The following is a 19,973-nucleotide window of genomic DNA, read 5'->3' as shown; positions in this document are numbered from 1 at the left end:
TTTTTATAAAAATGAGAGAGAGATAGAGAGAGAGAATTTGTGAAAAAGAATGTGGAGTTCATTTGAAGTTTGAAAATTATGATTATGGCCATCTACAACGGTAAGGTAAAACCGTGTCGTACGCCAGCTGTAAGAAAAATTTAAAAATTGAACTCCACCTGCTAAGCACACGTGATGATGGAAAGCAACGGTACTTTCTATTAAAATAATAATATAACTAAAAGCTCTTTTTGTGTTAATTTTTTTTTTCAAACGGTACTTTCTATTCAACGGCTCTTTTTCTTTTCAATTTTTTTTTTATAATTTATTTGGTTATAAATAGAAGCAAATGTTAGTCATATTTTATCTCATAAATTTACTCCTTAGTCATAGTATTTTAATTTTTCTCTCACAATTTTTTCTTATTAGCCTTCAATTGATCATATATTTTACCAAATTTTTCATCTTCTTAGTTCAAATTATTATTGTTAAGGGCAAATGCACCCTAATCAATATAATTTTCAACAATCTATGTTCCATCTCATGCAAAATCAGCAAAATTCCAATCCGCAAAATTCTCAATTTCCCCCACCGCCAATAAACTCTACCGTATTTTTTCCGCCACCAAACAACCCAAATATTTATTTTAGACCACAGATAAATACTTGTAGCAACCTGCCCTAAAAATAAAGGTTTAGAGTCGCCACCTATTCTGAAGGGCGAATAGGAAACCCTACGCAGTTTAAGAAATCTGGGTAAGGTATTATAATCAGGTCGAGGGAAGGTGTTAGGCACCCTCAACCCTTTCCTAAGGTTTGTATCTAAGGTTAAGGCTTATGGCTAAAATATTTAGGATAATAGCTAAAGAAGTGAAAAGGGCAAAATTGAGAAGTTGTTTTGAAGTTGTACGCCTTAGAATTTACGCCTTAGAATTTGAATTTGATTGTATTTGAAGTTGTTTTGAAATTGTTTTGAAATGCGAAGTTCGAAGGTATTTTGAATTACCTTATCGTAGTTATGAACATCGCAGTGTTGACGGGATGAAAATCCGTAGTGTCGTGGTTTAGTGTGTTTTAGATGCTTGGGCGTACAACCCTGATTTAATATGTCACCGTTAGTTGGAGTGATCAATAGGTTTGATCATTATAGTTAACGGATTAATGGGCATTGCTGGTTACTCGGATCGATAGATTGATCGTCGCGGGCAGCAAATTGAATGTGTTTTAGATTTTTTATATTTTTTATCTCTTGCCTAATGCGACTAATAGATTTAGTCGGGTCGAGAAGAGAATTGAAATAAAGGATTAATTAAATTATTTTATTGCTTTATTCAGATATTTGATCAGTACGACATAGAGAGTCGACTAATTCGAAGGCAGGATGAGATAGATATTCATCCGCCATTTATCCGTTAAAGGGGAAGTTAGAGTTTATCGTTTTTATTTTATCTCTCGTCTACTGCGACTAATAGATTTAGTCGGGTCGAGGAGAGAATTAATTAAGGTTAATGTTGCGCCAAATAGGCAATGGGATCGGGCAAACCCTAATACTTTGGTTAACCCTCCTAGGGTTTTTATGATTTTTATAATAATTAAAATTAATTAAAATAAATTAAATTGAAAAATCGAGATAATCGGAATAATCCTAATTAATTATTAGCCTAATCCTATTTTTATACTATCCTAATCCTAATTAGAATAAATTAATTCATTTAAACCTATTTATCTAATGTTTAATCTAAATACATAATAAAATAAAATGAATATATACAAAGAAACCTGGCAATAGTCTAGTGTGGTGCGCCCTTGCAGATCCATGGTGGGACTGCGTTCATATGCGTGAGATCTACCATGCGTGAGATCTGAGGGTTGATGCATGAGGTACAACGTGTTCCTTCGCACGAGAGATACATGAAATCTGCAAAGAAATAGTTTGGAAAAAATAGTGCAAGGCCTGGGGATCGAACCCAGGTTATCTCGTTCACCAACAAAAGCACCTAGCCATACGCGCTGCATCAGCCTTATGTTAACGTGATAGCCACAAGCCATAATATATGAAAAAAACACGTGACCTTTTTTAAAACCTGCGCGCGCCTCTATCTTCTTCTTCATCCGAAACTCTGCAAAACTGGGCAAACCTTTGGCTACGGTTTTGCTCCGTTGCCGAGGTCTTCTCCTTAGGATCCTGCAAATCGACATCAATAAACACCAAACGAAGGTCCAAAACATATAATCATCATCTCCTAAATATAATGGAGCCCATGACTTGTCCTAATTTCTCTTCAAACCGAAATCCCCAAATTGGGGTTCAAGAGCCCTAACAATGGTGATTCTTGAAACCTGCAGCAAAAATTCAATTGAATGGTCCAGATAGTTTTCAAACAATGTTATAAACACAATTATATATCAAAAAATGCTTTGTGATCCCTCCATGAACGAATACGAATCAAAACAGGTTTGACATAAAAAACGTGAGTATGAGGACACGTCCCAACGTCTTCTGGTCAATGATGAGGATCGGTTTGCATCCAAAAACGCTAAGGGATTGAACAAGATGCGTCCTTTGATCCGAATCGACCTGAATCTTGGTCTGCAACTTCAGCTTTTTTCACGGTTTCTTCCCTTTTGAGGGGAGGGTTCTGCCTCCAATTTTTGTCTAAAAAAAACTCCCCTGCTCATGAATTCATCCCAGTATTTATGGGGAATGCATTAGGTCTAAGAAATCAATATCAAATCTCCTAATTTTTAGAAATTGAAACTTGATTTGGAAGGGATATTGCAACTTTCTATTTTGAATTACCAATCAACAAAACAAATCCCAAATCCCACTTTTACGGTTCTATTAGTCCCAAATAAATTCCAAATTTTATTTGTGATTTAATTCCCCTAAATATATATATATATATATATATATATATATATATATATATATATATATATATATATATATATTTTTAAATAATTTACTCAATATCTAAATGAATGAACATCCAAATAAACCCAAATAAATATATTAAAAATAATGGGCTCAAAGGCCTTCTTCTAATGGGCATGTTTTAGAAACCAAGTGATGGGTCCATTTAATCAAAAAACCTCCAAATTACCCAAATTAATCCTTGTATCTTTTCACAAATATTGCCAACTCCAACGAGTCATAACTCTCTCGATTTTTATTGTATGGGAGAGTTTTAGGACTTTCTGGGAAGCTCAAAGAGTCCTCTAAATACTACTTTTGGTTTCATCTCCATTGAAGTCTCCATGCTCATGCTATGGGCTTTTGAACAAGATGACCTTTTAATGGCCTTTTGAGATTCAAATTCTTTTGATGAAGTGCAAACCCTAGTTGTGAATGGGAGAGAGTGACTTGAGAAAACCCCTGAACTTTAAGTCTTTGAAGAAGAGGGCAAATTTTGGGGTATGACAGCTGCCCCTGTTCAATCTTCTTAAACCTGAAGAGTTAGATAGGCACTTCTTAAACCTGAAGAGTTAGATAGGCACGTCTGCCTATCATGATCTAAAGGTAGAAGATGATTGGACACTGAAATGCCCTGAAATTTGCATTTGTTCAGGAAAGAGTTATGTGGGGGATGGGCTTAAAGATGCCACCCAAGGTAAACACCATTTCTCATGATGTGAAGCAGATGCTTTCAAAAGGAACCACTTGCTTTGATTGTAGCGTAGCCTAAAAAGGCAACCTGAAATTTATGCAATGTTATGATGCATGCGATGCATGATGCAGCGAACTTCTCAAAATAAATGAGAGCGATGTATGTATATGCATTATGTATGAATGAAGTATGTTAGTAAAAAGAGAAAAAACCTTTGTTTGTCGTTGATGACGTTTTGGAGAAGATCACTGTCGAGGGACTAACGTGATAAACCCAATTGAGAAACCTTTGAACTCTTGTTGTAAAACCCTTTATGAAACCCCTTTGTGTGTGTTTTTTTTTCCGAAGTAGATCACTGCCGAGGGACTAACGTGATAAACCTTCTTGAAGAACCCCTTGTAAAACCCTTTGATCACTACCGAGGGACTAACGTGATGGGTAAATGTAACTGTCAACAGCGACGACTCGCAGTTTGTTGTGTAGAAGATAGTTGACTTGCTATAGCGCTAGCAATCTTCCGTAGTCTGTGAACTCCACTTACTATAGTTCTAGTAAGTTTCTGTAGTTTGTGAACCCCAAAAAGATCACTTGCTATAGTTCTTAGCAAGTTCACCTGCACCAATAGGATTACTTGTCATAGTTTTGACAAACTCACCTGCACCATTAGGAATCACTTGCCCTTGTTCGGACAAGCTTACCTGCACCATTTGGATCATCTGCCCTAGTTCGGACAAATTTCACCTGCATCATTAGGATTATTTGTCCTGGTTCAGACAAATTTCACCTGCACCATTAGGGATTACTTGTCATAGTTCTGACAAGCTCACCTGCACCATTAGGATTATTTGCCCTGGTTCGGACAAATTCCTCCTACACCATTTGGATCACTTGCCCTGGTTCGGACGAGTTCACCTGCACCATTAGGATTACTTGCCCTGGTTCGGACAAGCTTACATGCATAAGAGAAATCATTTGCTATAGTTCTAGCAAACTTACCTGCATGGAAAAGATTCACTTGTTTGGAGACTCACGACTCGAGGGTCGGAGAAAGTAGCACGCCAAATATTCACGACTCGAGGGTCGGAAAACACACCTGTCCCAACACGAGGGTTGGCAACTCACGACACGTGGGTCGGAAAATACACCCGTCACAACACGAGGGTTGGAAAATCACGACACGTGGGTCGGAAACTAGGCTTTTGTAGTATGTGAATGCACTAGAAGATATGCATATGTTAATGCGTATGTATGTATGCTGATGCAATCCCGAGATTTTATCTCCTTAAACCCATTGAACTTATTTAATACATGTTTGCACCTACACCACGGCTATGCTTATGCCGACTTGGTAATGTGGATAATGCTTATGCATATGCGTATGTTGATTGATGTGATGAGTGGGACGAAATAATGTCTTCTATAAGACTACTTGAAAAGGTTTCCGGAATGGACATGAATGTTTGTCTAAAAGAAGAATACCTGAAGAGGTTCCTAGAAAGGATCGTAAGAATTGTCCTAAAGAAGACTACCTAAAAAGTTTCTAGAATAGATGAAATTTGCCTTGAAGAAGACCACCTGGAAAGGCTGAAAATGTTTTACAAAGACTACCTAAAGAGGTTCTTGGAGAGGACAGTGAATGTCTTAGAAAAGACCACCCAGAAAGGTTCGTAGAATGTCTTAAAGAAGACCACCTGAAGAGGTTACTGAAAAGGATGACAAATTGTTTTAAAGAAGGCTACCTAAAAATGTACTTAGAAAAAGAATGTCTTGAAGAAGACTACCTAAAAAGGTTCTTGGAAATAACGATGATTGTCTTAGAGAAGACTACCTAGAAAAATTCTTAGAAAAGGTCTGTCTTAAAGAAGACTACCCTAAAAGGTTCTTGGAGAAATAATGTCTTAAAGAAGACTACCTGAAAAGGTTTTTTTTAGAAGAATAATGTCTTAAAGAAGACTACCTGAAAAGGTTCTTAGAAAAATAATGTCTTAAAGAGGACTACCTGAAAAGGTTCTTAGAAAAATAATGTCTTAAAGAAGACTACCTGAAAAGATTCCTAGAAAGGACAATGAATGTCTTAGAAAAGACTACCTAGAAAAGTCTTTAGCAAAAGAATGTCTTAAAGAAGACTAGCTAAAGAGGTTCCTAGAAAGGATCGTAATTTGTCTCAGATAAGACTGCTTGAAGAGGTGTGGTGTAATGTATCAACCAACGTGTATAATGCGTGACTTATATGTATTTGCATGATGCTCCAATGATAGGTTGTTAATAACCAAAGCGGATATAGTTTGCTGATGCTGTAAGGTTGTTGGACGCTAGTGCGATTTCCCAATACCTGCTTTTGAACTTTGATGATCGTAGTAAGGAGAAAGATTTGTTCGAGGTTGTAAAGTATGAGAACGCCTTTTCCTTTAGATGTGCGCCTTGCCCCAGTTTGGCTCTTTTTTTTTTTTTTGAAATACTCCACGCCTTTTGATTTTTAAAGTTCTCCATGTCTTTCACCTTTTTGCAATTCGTACCTTTAACCTTTTCGAGGATCACTACACCTTTAACCTTTGGAAGTTCTCCACACCTTTAACCTCTTGAGGTTTTCCACACCTTTAACCTTTGAATGATTCACCTTATATAATTCTCCACACCTTCACCTTTTTTGGGACTTTCCACCTCTTTCGGGATTCTCCATGCCTTAATCCTTTCGGGCTCTCCACACCTTTAACCTTTGAATTGTTCACCTTATGGGTTTGATATCCAATGCCCCAATGTTTAGTGGGAAAAAATGCCTATGATTTCCAAGCCATGAGGGAAGTGCCCCGAGAAATAACCTTGTTAGATGCTTCGACGTTTAGATTGAAGGGTATGCCCTTGATCTCCAGGATATGGAGGGCTATCCATAGTGTTCTATCCTTTTGAATTTGAATTCTTCCCATGTTTGACATGCCCCTATTTGTTATTGCTTCGAGGTGTGCCCCAAGTCGATCGAACCTTAGGAAGAATGCCCCTAGTAAATAGGATCTTTGATTGTATGCCCCTGTAATCCTTGAAAGTTTGCCCCTGTTTAGGAGAACCCCCTAGATGTGGTTCCCCCATTCCAGAGTCTTTATTAAAAATGAATGCCTTTGATTAACCAGTTTCGAGATCCCCTTGATGCTAAGTGTATATCCGTAGATGATGTTGTACCCTCTGAGAAGTAACTCCAATGTGATGCGTATGCAAGTTTTCAAATCGAAGTCCGTCATGAATTAGGACTGGATGATTAGAAATGAATGCTTGAAGAAGCGCAGTGGTTAGAAATAGTTTTAACAAACCTAGGAGTCAGTATAACAAAATCCTACTTAATATGCTTTCGTAGTTAACCTTACCTCAATTAGGACTTTTGAATGTTGTAACTTGGCCTTGGTTCAGGGTTTTAAGAAATAACGAATATAAGGCTCAAAATTTATTTAACCCACCCTTTTCTTTTCTCCTTGATGTTCTCCAGGTCTTAAAGATTTGCCTAATCCAATGGATTTGCTTTGTTTGCAAGAGAATCGCTTCGGTTTTGATGTTGAGCAGAAGCCTTAGTGAAGATCCTAAGCACTGATAAAAAGGTGTTGTAAAGGTCCAAGCATTGATGTGAAGCTTTGATGGTTTAGTAGTCACAAGATTATCCTTGGTATTTCGCCTTTGTTTTTATCCCTTATTTTTTGCATGAACCAAATCCTTTGAGTTTGATCCATCGGGATGCCCTAATTTTTGCCTAAGTCTTTTTTTATTTTCTTTTATGGAATTTTCCATTTTGACTTAGCTGGCGCTTTCCTCCTTTTTCTTTTGAATGCTTCTTTTGAGATTGATCCTTGGATATTGAAAGTTGTGACTGCCATGTCGACTTTGATCTGTAAGCTTCGCCTTTGATACTTCCTCGATCTTGAATGATGTAATGAGGAAGAAGATTGTTGTGAATGTTATCTCCATTACTTCCTCATTCTTGGATGAATACGAGGAGGAAGATGTGCTTGAACCTTTGCTTTGCTTGGTCCTTATGCTTGAACCTTTGCTTTAACCTCGCTTGGATTGACTGATTCTCTTGACAACCAAAATACACCATTGAATTGACCGAAATCTACCCTGCCCCTGGTTGAAATCAAGGTTTATTTGAAAAATTAGAAACAAACTCCAACTCCTGGCTCGAAGGGGTGACGAGGGATTAACATCCTTATATCTCCACTGTTTGGGAATTGAAACAATGCCTGTACATCATGGGTTCGGTCTTATCTTGAAAGCATATGTTTAGCTGGACTTAGTTATTTGTATTCGTCATTCTCCCTTAAGTTTGTTAATAGTCCTAAATTTGAAATAGAATAGAATAGAAGTGCGCGAGCGAATGAATTGACTCCAAAACCTGCATGGTCATCCCATTAGAATTGCTAATCCGAAGGTACAACTTTTATCCTGAGTAGCACTTAGCGATCGAAAGGGTTGAAATTGTGAGCATGACAAAACCTATTGATCCTAGGGACAATCTCCTTTGTAGGTCCATTGACTTTGTTTCACTCCTTAGTTCTTAGACTTGTGGAAGTAAAGGGTATCCTCGAATTTTCCTTGGGCACGTTAAACCCGTCAGAAAAGAATTATTAGGGGTGGGTTTTCGTCGTTTCGGAACTTCATGAGTTTCCTTAGACTGAACCTCTTTTGCTTTTCCAGAGGATAGTATCACACCATTTGCGAACTCCAAAGTTTGTAGATTGATAGAGAGAACCTATGACCCTTTTGCCCCTTGGTGTGATGTTAACACACGTCGCCTTCTCTCCATCGTAGTTATGCATCTTTATTTAGGATTTTGCCCCGGTTGGACTAATCCTTGCCCCCAGGTTATCGTAGAGAATCCTTGTAAATTTGATATGTTCTAAGATGAGCCCCTTTATGACTAGATACCCCTTGTGTGTATCTATGAGGGAACTTCTTTGTTGAACTAATCCTTGCTCGATGATAACCTTTGTTGTATTTATAATCCTGTTACGACAAGGCATGGACATGCGTCTGGCATGGTGAAAGACATCCTTATTTTCCAAACCCATTCTCAATGATTTATCCTCCTTTCTCCATAGTTTATGATCCTTTTTAGTTCTTTGTGAGTTTCAGGAAATCGGCTAGCGCGGAAAGCGTGGATGCGGGCGAAGATAGAAATGCAAATGTAAATGTATGAATGCATGAAAATGCAAATGCATGCGTATGCGAGAGACTCCTTGTATTATAGCTCCTTGTATGCAATGCAGACGTGTGACGTATAATCCTAGGGATAGCCTTAGAGGCGACATTAGACCCTTGTGGAATCTTTGCAGGATAGATGTTATGACACGCCAATGGAAATCCCTTAGATTAAGGAATATGTAGAAGGTAGCGGCTGGTGACCGTTCAAGACAATCACCAAGTCTCATGGTCATCGAGAGGCCGTTCGACGTGTACCAATGAAGTTGTCCCTCGTAGGAAGGTTCTCTATGCGGAACACAACCTATCTAAGAATGATATCAAATGAAGTGAAATCCCTACAGGCTAGGGATGAAATATGTGTAAATGGAAATCCAAAACCCCCCAAGTTAGAGGGTGCGCGGGAATAAGCACGGGGTGACCGTTTAAGACAGTTACCAGCTCTCATGGCCATCGTGAAGCCAATCGACGTGCATTAATGAGGATGTTGATCGGTAAAATAGCAAGTGTACTATTTTGCCTCTTGTAATAATAGGGAAAATTCCCCGAATGTCGATCTCAGGGACTGCGCAGGAATAATGAGTTCAATTCAAGGTTCAATTAAACAAAAACTTCACTGGGGTTTTGTTTGCAAATTGTCACTAAACAATAATTAAAATAAGCAGAAAAGTAAATTGGCTTTTTGACAAATATGAGTATTATGCTAGGGTAAAGTGTGTGATTGTTCTTGTAATAACCTTGGATTTAGATCTCTTCAACAAGTTCATAACCTTTAATTACCGCCCTTTAGATTATTTTCCCCTAAGTCCTTAGTGGGAAAACCTTTGAACATTCATCCTAAATCCTAAGTCCTTAAAGAATTATGATGAAATCAAGCCTTTATGTTATCAAGAGTTAACCGGTAACTATAGGGTATCCCTAGTCCTAGGTGATATCTACTATAGTCTAATCGTACAAAAACCTTAACAACCGCTGTCCAGCTGGTTGTTAACCGTAAATCAATCTTGTTGGTCCGACAAAGAAAGCATAAAGACCTTGTACAATTAAATTAAATAAGAAAACAAATCTATTGATGAACTCAGGAATTCAAAATCATTACAGAATCAAATCAGGGACACCCCCTAGCATTAGGGTTTAGTTACTCATATTGTTCAAAGAAAACAAAATATAAAGTAGATACATTACAAGAATTGAGATGAAAGTTGATCTTCAATCGCTTCCGTTCATGAAAACCTTCTTCTCTCCCAAACCCTTGTTTTCTCCAATCTTCAATCGTGTCTTCTCCTAGCCAAAAAGTCCCTCTGGCCATTTTAGAAATTAACTTAAATAGTCTAGGTCAATTACAGCCAAGTCAAATGCCAAAAATGCCCTTCCAGATAAGTGTACTTGAAAATTCCAAAAAATAGAAATTCTGTCCGTGCAACCTGCACGGGCCGTGCAAGTCTGCGCAGCCCGTGCAACTCCCAGACTTTTCCAATAAATCCTGCACGGGCCGTGCCAAGCTGCACGGGCGCCCGTGCAAACTCTCTGGTTTTTGTATGGGAGATGACATTTGATTCTGCACGGGCCGTGCAGGTCTGCACGGGCCGTGCAGCCTTCAGAACTCCACTTTTCTTCCTTATTTCCAGATTTATTCATATGATCCTGAAAACATTAAAACATACAACCAAAGCATAAAATGACGAATAGTGAAATAAAACACTAAATAACATAACTTAAAAATACTTAAAAACAATGGTAAATATATGTGTGAAAACCACTGATCAAACTCCCCCAAACTTAAACCGTTGCTTGACCTCAAGCGACAATTACAAAAGTTAATGACCCTCAAATCACCCGGTGTTCATACGTGAGATATCCGTCTGTATTGATCAAGAAACAGTTGGTTCGGCATTCACATGACGCGACGAGTTTTGTTACCACATTAAACCTCAAGCTCCCGTTTCGGATACCTCTCCAACTATGCTTTGCACTTAAGTCTCTTTCCGATTTTCATCCTCTTTCATTCGGACAATCATATTAAGGCACTGCATCTCTTATAATACTCATCACTTGCATGAGACGAATCAAGGCTTCTTATTTTCTTTTCGTGGCACCAAACTAGCAGCATTGGCTACTTTTTATTACCGATGAAATTTTCAAACTTTGCAGTTATATATTGTCCTTTTGGACGACGTTTGGGGATCAATCTCCTTTGGGCTGAATAACCGGGTGAGGGTTACCCAACTTAGCGAGCCGATTGCCTTTTACCGCCTTTTCATCATTTGGTGCCAACTTTATATCTCTTTTTTTTCTCAACCAGTCACCATGCAAGTGAATCTGAATTATGCCCGACTGTATCAATAAACTACTCGAGAAGTACTTCTCAGGAGATAAGTACTATGGTGCAAATCTACACGTTAGACTCGTATTTCTTTTAGGGAACCAAGGGTGTTTAAACAAACCTCTTCTTGTCACATTATTCCGCACTTCCTGTCCTCAAACAAACCTCGCTTCATCTCTATATACTATTCCCGATCGCTCTTTAGGATCAAAACTTCTTCAACAAAAATTAAAATTTCGGTCAAAATTTGGGCAGAATTCACTTTATGGTTTCACATCATACCAATAACATAAAAATAACATAAAAATAAAATGCAAAGAGAAGAGCCTCCCCCAAACTTGAACTAAACATTGGCCTCAATGTTTCAGAACGAGCCTGAGAGAGGTGACTCACAGAGGGTAATGCACTCTAGTAATCACTTCCAAGCTTTCACCAGAGACGTCCTCTTTTATTTCCTGAAAATAACAAAAACAAACAGAAAAATTAATTATTAAAACCGTGGGTTGCCTCCCACGAAGCGCTTAGTTTAACGTCGCATGGCTCGACGATCCATTCCCCTTGTTAGGGTGGCATATATGACACAAAGAACACATCATCTTTTTTCTTTCTTTTGTTTGGTAGCAATCCCATGAACTTAAAGTACCGATGATGTTGCTCCCAAATCCTTTTCAGCTTGATTTTATTGAACAAGGCATAAATGTCTTCCAATACTTTGTCAATTTCTTGTCTTTCATCTGCCTTGTTGTAAAAATAGTTTTTGGGGAGACTCTTTTGTTGAAAATTTTCTTGTTGGATGTCCACATCTTCACAAATTGTTAAATTTGTGGTTTTATCCAAAACTCGATCATCTTCAAGTTTCCTTATTTCTTCTTCCCCATATTTCTTTTTTACCTCAAATTCTTCTATTCTTACTGCCTCCTCTTCATCTGATGTTAAGCATTTTTCTTCTGGTTCCACATACTCTTCTTCCAACTGTAACTTTCTCCAAATAAACCTATCTGGATAAAAGTTAGCTTCCTTACATTCATTCATAAGGATTCTTACCTCCCTCTTATATGCTTTGAAAATTTTAGTCGCCTCTTCCAAGGTGACTCCTGAATCAGGCGACCAACATGCAGGAGATACAGGTGGCAATGTATCAAAACAATACATAGCTACAAAACCTAGACAATTTGTTAGTAGCAAAGTATAGAAGAATTCATGAAGCAAAAATAATCAACCTTTTTTTTTCTTTTTTATAATAAAATCAAATTCAAATAAACAAAAACTTGAAACAAAATTTTAGCTGACGAGCAACAAAATTTCAATTGAACTAAAATTAAAACTCTATATTTTGGCAGTCCCCGGCAACGGCGCCAAAAACTTGATCGGTAAAATAGCAAGTGTACTATTTTGCCTCTTGTAATAATAGGGAAAATTCCCCGAATGTCGATCTCAGGGACTGCGCAGGAATAATGAGTTCAATTCAAGGTTCAATTAAACAAAAACTTCACTGGGGTTTTGTTTGCAAATTGTCACTAAACAATAATTAAAATAAGCAGAAAAGTAAATTGGCTTTTTGACAAATATGAGTATTATGCTAGGGTAAAGTGTGTGATTGTTCTTGTAATAACCTTGGATTTAGATCTCTTCAACAAGTTCATAACCTTTAATTACCGCCCTTTAGATTATTTTCCCCTAAGTCCTTAGTGGGAAAACCTTTGAACATTCATCCTAAATCCTAAGTCCTTAAAGAATTATGATGAAATCAAGCCTTTATGTTATCAAGAGTTAACCGGTAACTATAGGGTATCCCTAGTCCTAGGTGATATCTACTATAGTCTAATCGTACAAAAACCTTAACAACCGCTGTCCAGCTGGTTGTTAACCGTAAATCAATCTTGTTGGTCCGACAAAGAAAGCATAAAGACCTTGTACAATTAAATTAAATAAGAAAACAAATCTATTGATGAACTCAGGAATTCAAAATCATTACAGAATCAAATCAGGGACACCCCCTAGCATTAGGGTTTAGTTACTCATATTGTTCAAAGAAAACAAAATATAAAGTAGATACATTACAAGAATTGAGATGAAAGTTGATCTTCAATCGCTTCCGTTCATGAAAACCTTCTTCTCTCCCAAACCCTTGTTTTCTCCAATCTTCAATCGTGTCTTCTCCTAGCCAAAAAGTCCCTCTGGCCATTTTAGAAATTAACTTAAATAGTCTAGGTCAATTACAGCCAAGTCAAATGCCAAAAATGCCCTTCCAGATAAGTGTACTTGAAAATTCCAAAAAATAGAAATTCTGTCCGTGCAACCTGCACGGGCCGTGCAGGTCTGCGCAGCCCGTGCAACTCCCAGACTTTTCCAATAAATCCTGCACGGGCCGTGCCAAGCTGCACGGGCGCCCGTGCAAACTCTCTGGTTTTTGTATGGGAGATGACATTTGATTCTGCACGGGCCGTGCAGGTCTGCACGGGCCGTGCAGCCTTCAGAACTCCACTTTTCTTCCTTATTTCCAGATTTATTCATATGATCCTGAAAACATTAAAACATACAACCAAAGCATAAAATGACGAATAATGAAATAAAACACTAAATAACATAACTTAAAAATACTTAAAAACAATGGTAAATATATGTGTGAAAACCACTGATCAGATGTCCTTCAGGGGAAGGACACGTTGTTGTAGAAACACATGGACGTAAAAGAAAATCCCTACGGGCTAGGGAGTGCGTAAGAGCAAGCACAGGGTGACCGTTCAAGATAGTCACTGAATCGCATGGCCATCGAGAGGCCAATTGGCGTATGCTAACAAAGATGTCCTTTGTATGAAGGATGCGTTTTTAGAAATATAATCCCTACAGGCTAGGGAACGCGTAGATGTAAGCACGGGGTGACCGTTCAAGACAGTCATTGAATCGCATGACCATCGAGAGGCCAATTGACGTATGCTAACAAATATGTCCTTCGTACGAAGGATGCGATTTTAGAAATATAATCCCTGCAGGCTAGGGAACTCGTAGATGTAAGCACATGGTGACTGTTCAAAATAGTCACTGGATCGCATGGCCATCGAGAGGCCAATCGACGTGCGTAAACGAGGATGTCCTTCGTGGGAAGGGCATGTAGTTGTAAGAATACAAGGATATATAAGGAAAGTCCCTACAGGCTAGGGAGTACATAGATACAGGCGCAGAGTGACCGTTCATGACAGTCACTAAGTCTCATGTCCATCGAGAGGCCAATCAACGTGCATAAAGGTAGATGTCCCTCGTGGGAAGGACATGGTCTTGGAAACAGAATCCCTGCAGGCCAGGGAACCCGTAGGAATACCTGCAAAGATTAAACGCAAGACATTCGCAGTATATAAATTGCGTATATAATAAGCACATAAGCACATAAGCCCTAGGTTCATAGGTTCGACGTAACGGCTTAGGGTGCCCACCCTTCCCATTGGTGTGTTCTAGAAGGTCTCATGGGGTCGTTCGTAGCCGCCTAGACTTTTTGTCTCTTTGGATTTTAGAACAACTCATTTTATCCATGAGGTTCGAGTTTTAGGGGTAGGTTCCCAGAGAGATCAGCCAAATACCTAGTCCAACCCTCAATAAGGTCAAGCCTCGTATTAGACCTTCCCGGATATTCAACCCACTCTGAGTGGAATTATAATAAGACTCCTAGGCGATGTAATTCCCCTCTGGTCATTATTATAATTCCCACGCTTAGGCTTAACAGCAATATATACATATCCCATAAAATACAGTAAAACAGGTAATAATTAAATAAACATTTAAAAATTACTGCAAAAGATAATTACTGTAAATAAAACCATAAATAAATAAAATAAATAAATTAAATTAAATATTTAAATAAAGAAAAAAAAAACAAATCCTAATTCACAACCCTAGTTTTGGCAAATCAGCCAAACCCTAAAAATAATTCGCCAAACCCTAATTGATTCGCCAAAACCTAAACCCTGTCAAAACCTAAAGGAGCGTAATAATTTACAGTTTTGTTATCACTAATCCCCAGCAGAGTCGCCAGCTGTAGCAACCTGCCCTAAAAATAAAGGTTTAGAGTCGCCACCTATTCTGAAGGGCGAATAGGAAACCCTACGCAGTTTAAGAAATATGGGTAAGTTATTATAATCAGGTCGAGGGAAGGTGTTAGGCACCCTCAACCCTTTCCTAAGGTTTGTATCTAAGGTTAAGGCTTATGGCTAAAATATTAAGGATAATAGCTAAAGAAGTGAAAAGGGCAAAATTGAGATTGTAAGTGAATTGAGATTTTAGGGAGGGGGACTCGCCTTGGTTATCCAAGTGCCTACGTATCTCCTTAGGGAGAATCAGAGTCAACGTAGTTCGGGCACAAGATTGTACGCCTTAGAATTTGAATTTGATTGTATTTGAAGTTGTTTTGAAATTGTTTTGAAATGCGAAGTTCGAAGGTATTTTGAATTACCTTATCGTAGTTATGAACATCGCAGTGTTGACAAGATGAAAATCCGTAGTGTCGTGGTTTAGTGTGTTTTAGATGCTTGGGTGTGCAACACTGATTTAATATGTCACCGTTAGTTGCAGTGATCAATAGGTTTGATCATTATAGTTAACGGATTAATGGGCATTGCTGGTTACTCGGATCGATAGATTGATCGTCGCGGGCAGCAAATTGAATGCGTTTTAGATTTTGTATATTTTTTATCTCTTGCCTAATGCGACTAATAGATTTAGTCGGGTCGAGAAGAGAATTGAAATAAAGGATTAATTAAATTATTTTATCGCTTTATTCAGATATTTGATCAGTACGACATAGAGAGTCGACTAATTCGAAGGCGGGATGAGATAGATATTCATCCGCCATTTATCCGTTAAAGGGGAAGTTAGAGTTTATCGTTTTTATTTTATCTCTCGTCTACTGCGACTAATAGATTTAGTCGGGTCGAGGAGAGAATTAATTAAGGTTAATGTTGCGCCAAATAGGCAATGAGATCGGGCAAACCCTAATACTTTGGTTAACACTCCTAGGGTTTTTATGATTTTTATAATAATTAAAATTAATTAAAATAAATTAAATCGAAAAATCGAGATAATCGGAATAATCCTAATTAATTATTAGCCTAATCCTATTTTTATACTATCCTAATCCTAAATAGAATAAATTAATTCATTTAAACCTATTTATCTAATGTTTAATCTAAATACATAATAAAATAAAATGAATATATACAAAGAAACCTGGCAATAGTCTAATGTGGTGCGCCCTTGCAGATCCATGGTGGGACTGCGTTCATATGCGTGAGATCTACCATGCGTGAGATCTGAGGGTTGATGCATGAGGTACAACGTGTTCCTTCGCGCGAGAGATACATGAAATCTGCAAAGAAATAGTTTGGAAAAAATAGTGCAAGGCCTGGGGATCGAACCCAGGTTATCTCGTTCACCAACAAAAGCACCTAGCCATACGCGTTGCATCAGCCTTATGTTAACGTGATAGCCACAAGCCATAATATATGAAAAAAACACGTGACCTTTTTTAAAACCTGCGCGCGCCTCTATCTTCTTCTCCATCCGAAACTCTGCAAAACTGGGCAAACCTTTGGCTACGGTTTTGCTCCGTTGCCGTAGGTCTTCTCCTTAGGATCCTGCAAATCGACATCAATAAACACCAAACGAAGGTCCAAAACATATAATCATCATCTCCTAAATATAATGGAGCCCATGACTTGTCCTAATTTCTCTTCAAACCGAAATCCCCAAATTGGGGTTCAAGAGCCCTAACAATGGTGATTCTTGAAACCTGCAGCAAAAATTCAATTGAATGGTCCAGATAGTTTTCAAACAATGTTATAAACACAATTATATATCAAAAAATGCTTTGTGATCCCTCCATGAACGAATACGAATCAAAACAGGTTTGACATAAAAAACATGAGTATGAGGACACGTCCCAACGCCTTCTGGTCAATGATGAGGATCGGTTTGCATCCAAAAACGCTAAGGGATTGAACAAGATGCGTCCTTTGATCCGAATCGACCTGAATCTTGGTCTGCAACTTCAGCTTTTTTCACGGTTTCTTCCCTTTTGAGGGGAGGGTTCTGCCTCCAATTTCTGTCTAAAAAAAACTCCCCTGCTTATGAATTCATCCCAGTATTTATGGGGAGTGCATTAGGTCTAAGAAATCAATATCAAATCTCCTAATTTTTAGAAATTGAAACTTGATTTGGAAGGGATATTGCAACTTTCTATTTTGAATTATCAATCAACAAAACAAATCCCAAATCCCACTTTTACGGTTCTATTAGTCCCAAATAAATTCCAAATTTTATTTGTGATTTAATTCCCCTAAATATATATATATATATATATATATATATATATATATATATATATATATATATATATATATATATATATATATATATATATATATATATATATATATATATATATATATATATATATATATATATATATATATATATATATATTTATCTTTTTTTTTTTTTAATAATTTACTCAATATCTAAATGAATGAACATCCAAATAAACTCAAATAAATATATTAAAAATAATGGGCTCAAAGGCCTTCTTCTAATGGGCATGTTTTAGAAACCAAGTGATGGGTCCATTTAATCAAAAAACCTCCAAATTACCCAAATTAATCCTTGTATCTTTTCACAAATATTGCCAACTCCAACGAGTCATAACTCTCTCGATTTTTATTGTATGGGAGAGTTTTAGGACTTTCTGGGAAGCTCAAAGAGTCCTCTAAATACTACTTTTGGTTTCATCTCCATTGAAGTCTCCATGCTCATGCTATGGGCTTTTGAACAAGATGACCTTTTAGTGGCCTTTTGAGATTCAAATTCTTTTGATGAAGTGCAAACCCTAGTTGTGAATGGGAGAGAGTGACTTGAGAAAACCCCTGAACTTTAAGTCTTTGAAGAGGAGGGCAAATTTTGGGGTATGACAATACTCATGGGGTGAATTTTTCTCATCATGAACCCGAAAAACCAAATGGGTTTATGTATGAACGCCAAGTTCCACAATTTTCAACTCAAGTTGGTATTGAAAATACTACAATTGAAAAAGAACAAAGGCGTTCTGTTAAAAAAAAACCTCGAGAGGTATTCACAAGGGAAGAGAATACACTTCTTATGCAATCATGGCTTAATGTTTCAAAGGATCCAATTGTGGGAGTTGATCAAAAAGTTGATAGCTTTTGGTTAAGAATCACCGATAATTATAACCAATATCGTGGGCAGTCACGAGAAAAGCTACAAGGCCAATTAAAATCTCGATGGCATCGAATAAATGGTTGTGTTCAAAAATTTGCCGGGTGTTACAAACAAGCTGTTCATGGAAAAAAAGTGGGGCATCAGAGAAAGATATCTTAATCAATGCGCATGCTTTTTATGAACAAGATGAAGGTGCACCATTCAATCTTGAGTATGCATGGCGGCTTTTAAAAGATGAACCTAAATGGATGGGAGCATTCACTGAAAATTCTTCAAAGAGAACAAAGAATTCTGCTAGTGGTTCATACACGGCATCGCTAAACTCAGAGACACCTTCAAGTTATGAGTTAAACTCATCATCTCCAATGGAGCGTCCAATGGGACAAAAGGCGGCAAAACGAAAAGGTAAGGCAAAGGAAAATGCAAATGCAACTGAACCTCCTTCTAGTATTATTTCCGATACAAGGAATAAAAGAATGGAAGTAATGGAAAATCTAGCACGACTTAAGGAGGAAGAAAACAAATTAGTCAAGGAAAAGATGGAGTTTGAAGCAATGCAATTCATAATGTCAGACACTTCTAAGATGAATGATAGTCAACGTGAATTTCATGAAAAACGTTGTAATAACCTAAAAGAAAAATATGGATGGTAATAATATGCAATGTTCTAGTATTTATTATATTTAAATATTATGTAGTACTTGTTATGTATCAACGACTATTGTAATAAGATGCAATGTTCAAGTATTTTTTTATATTTAAATATTATTCAAACTAGCCGTTATTCAAACTAGCCGTTATTTAAACTAGCCGTTATTCAAACTAGCCGTTATTCAAACTAGTCGTTATTCAAACTAGCCGTTATTCAAACTAGCCTTATATATACTCTCATTCTTTTCACACTCTTCTATCATTTTTCTATCACACTTCTATCATCATTCTCTCACTCTTCTATCATTTTTCTATCATCATTCTCTCACTTCAATGGATTCAAACAATTCAAACAACCTCAACAAACTTTTTTGGGAGGTGATTGAAGAAGAACTTAATGGTGATGAATGATGACGTTTGTTTGTTCCCCATGCTTGCCACTCTCTCCCACGTGATTTCTCTATAGAGGAAGAGTGTTGCATGCTGTGAGGGTGACAAGTGGCCATCGGAGCCACTTGTCCTCATCTGAGAAGGTGACCGAAGATGAGATTCTCTACACACTTGCTTTTATTTTTACTGTGGACTATAATTCTGGAACTTATATCCTACATAAAATTAGTCAATTGACTAAATCAGATGGATGAAATTTATGCTGCTTTATTTCATGTTACCTTTTTATTTTAATTAGTTTTTTAACTTTAGAAATTCATTATAATTTCGTTTTTCTTCTAAAAATTATGAAAAAATTCACAAAAATATGTCTTATTATTTTATACCTTGTGTTATTTTTTTACATTTTTATATTTTAGTTTATTATTTTACTTTTGCATTTTCTTTTTCATCTATCCTTCTTTTTTTTTCTTTGTCCCGAATCGATAAAAGATTAAAAATGAAAGGAAGTCGTATGTGGTTGATTTGAATTCGAATTCATCCTTCCTCCATTATTGATCTTTATTTACTAACTTTGGTAACATACTTGACAAGTTTCAACATGGTTATCTTTAACGATTA

General features: G+C 37.2%; 1 pseudogene; it reads left to right on the top strand.

The window, feature by feature from the left end:
* Positions 1 to 477: 477 nt before the first annotated feature.
* LOC131606566 (glutathione S-transferase T2-like) lies at positions 478 to 18,964 on the top strand (annotated as a pseudogene).
* Positions 18,965 to 19,973: the final 1,009 nt, after the last annotated feature.

The sequence above is a fragment of the Vicia villosa genome, linkage group LG5, assembly GCF_029867415.1.
Source record: "Vicia villosa cultivar HV-30 ecotype Madison, WI linkage group LG5, Vvil1.0, whole genome shotgun sequence".
NCBI classification, from domain to species: domain Eukaryota; kingdom Viridiplantae; phylum Streptophyta; class Magnoliopsida; order Fabales; family Fabaceae; genus Vicia; species Vicia villosa.
The sequence above is the reverse complement of the archived record's forward strand: the minus strand, read 5'-3'. Positions and strand labels throughout refer to the sequence as shown.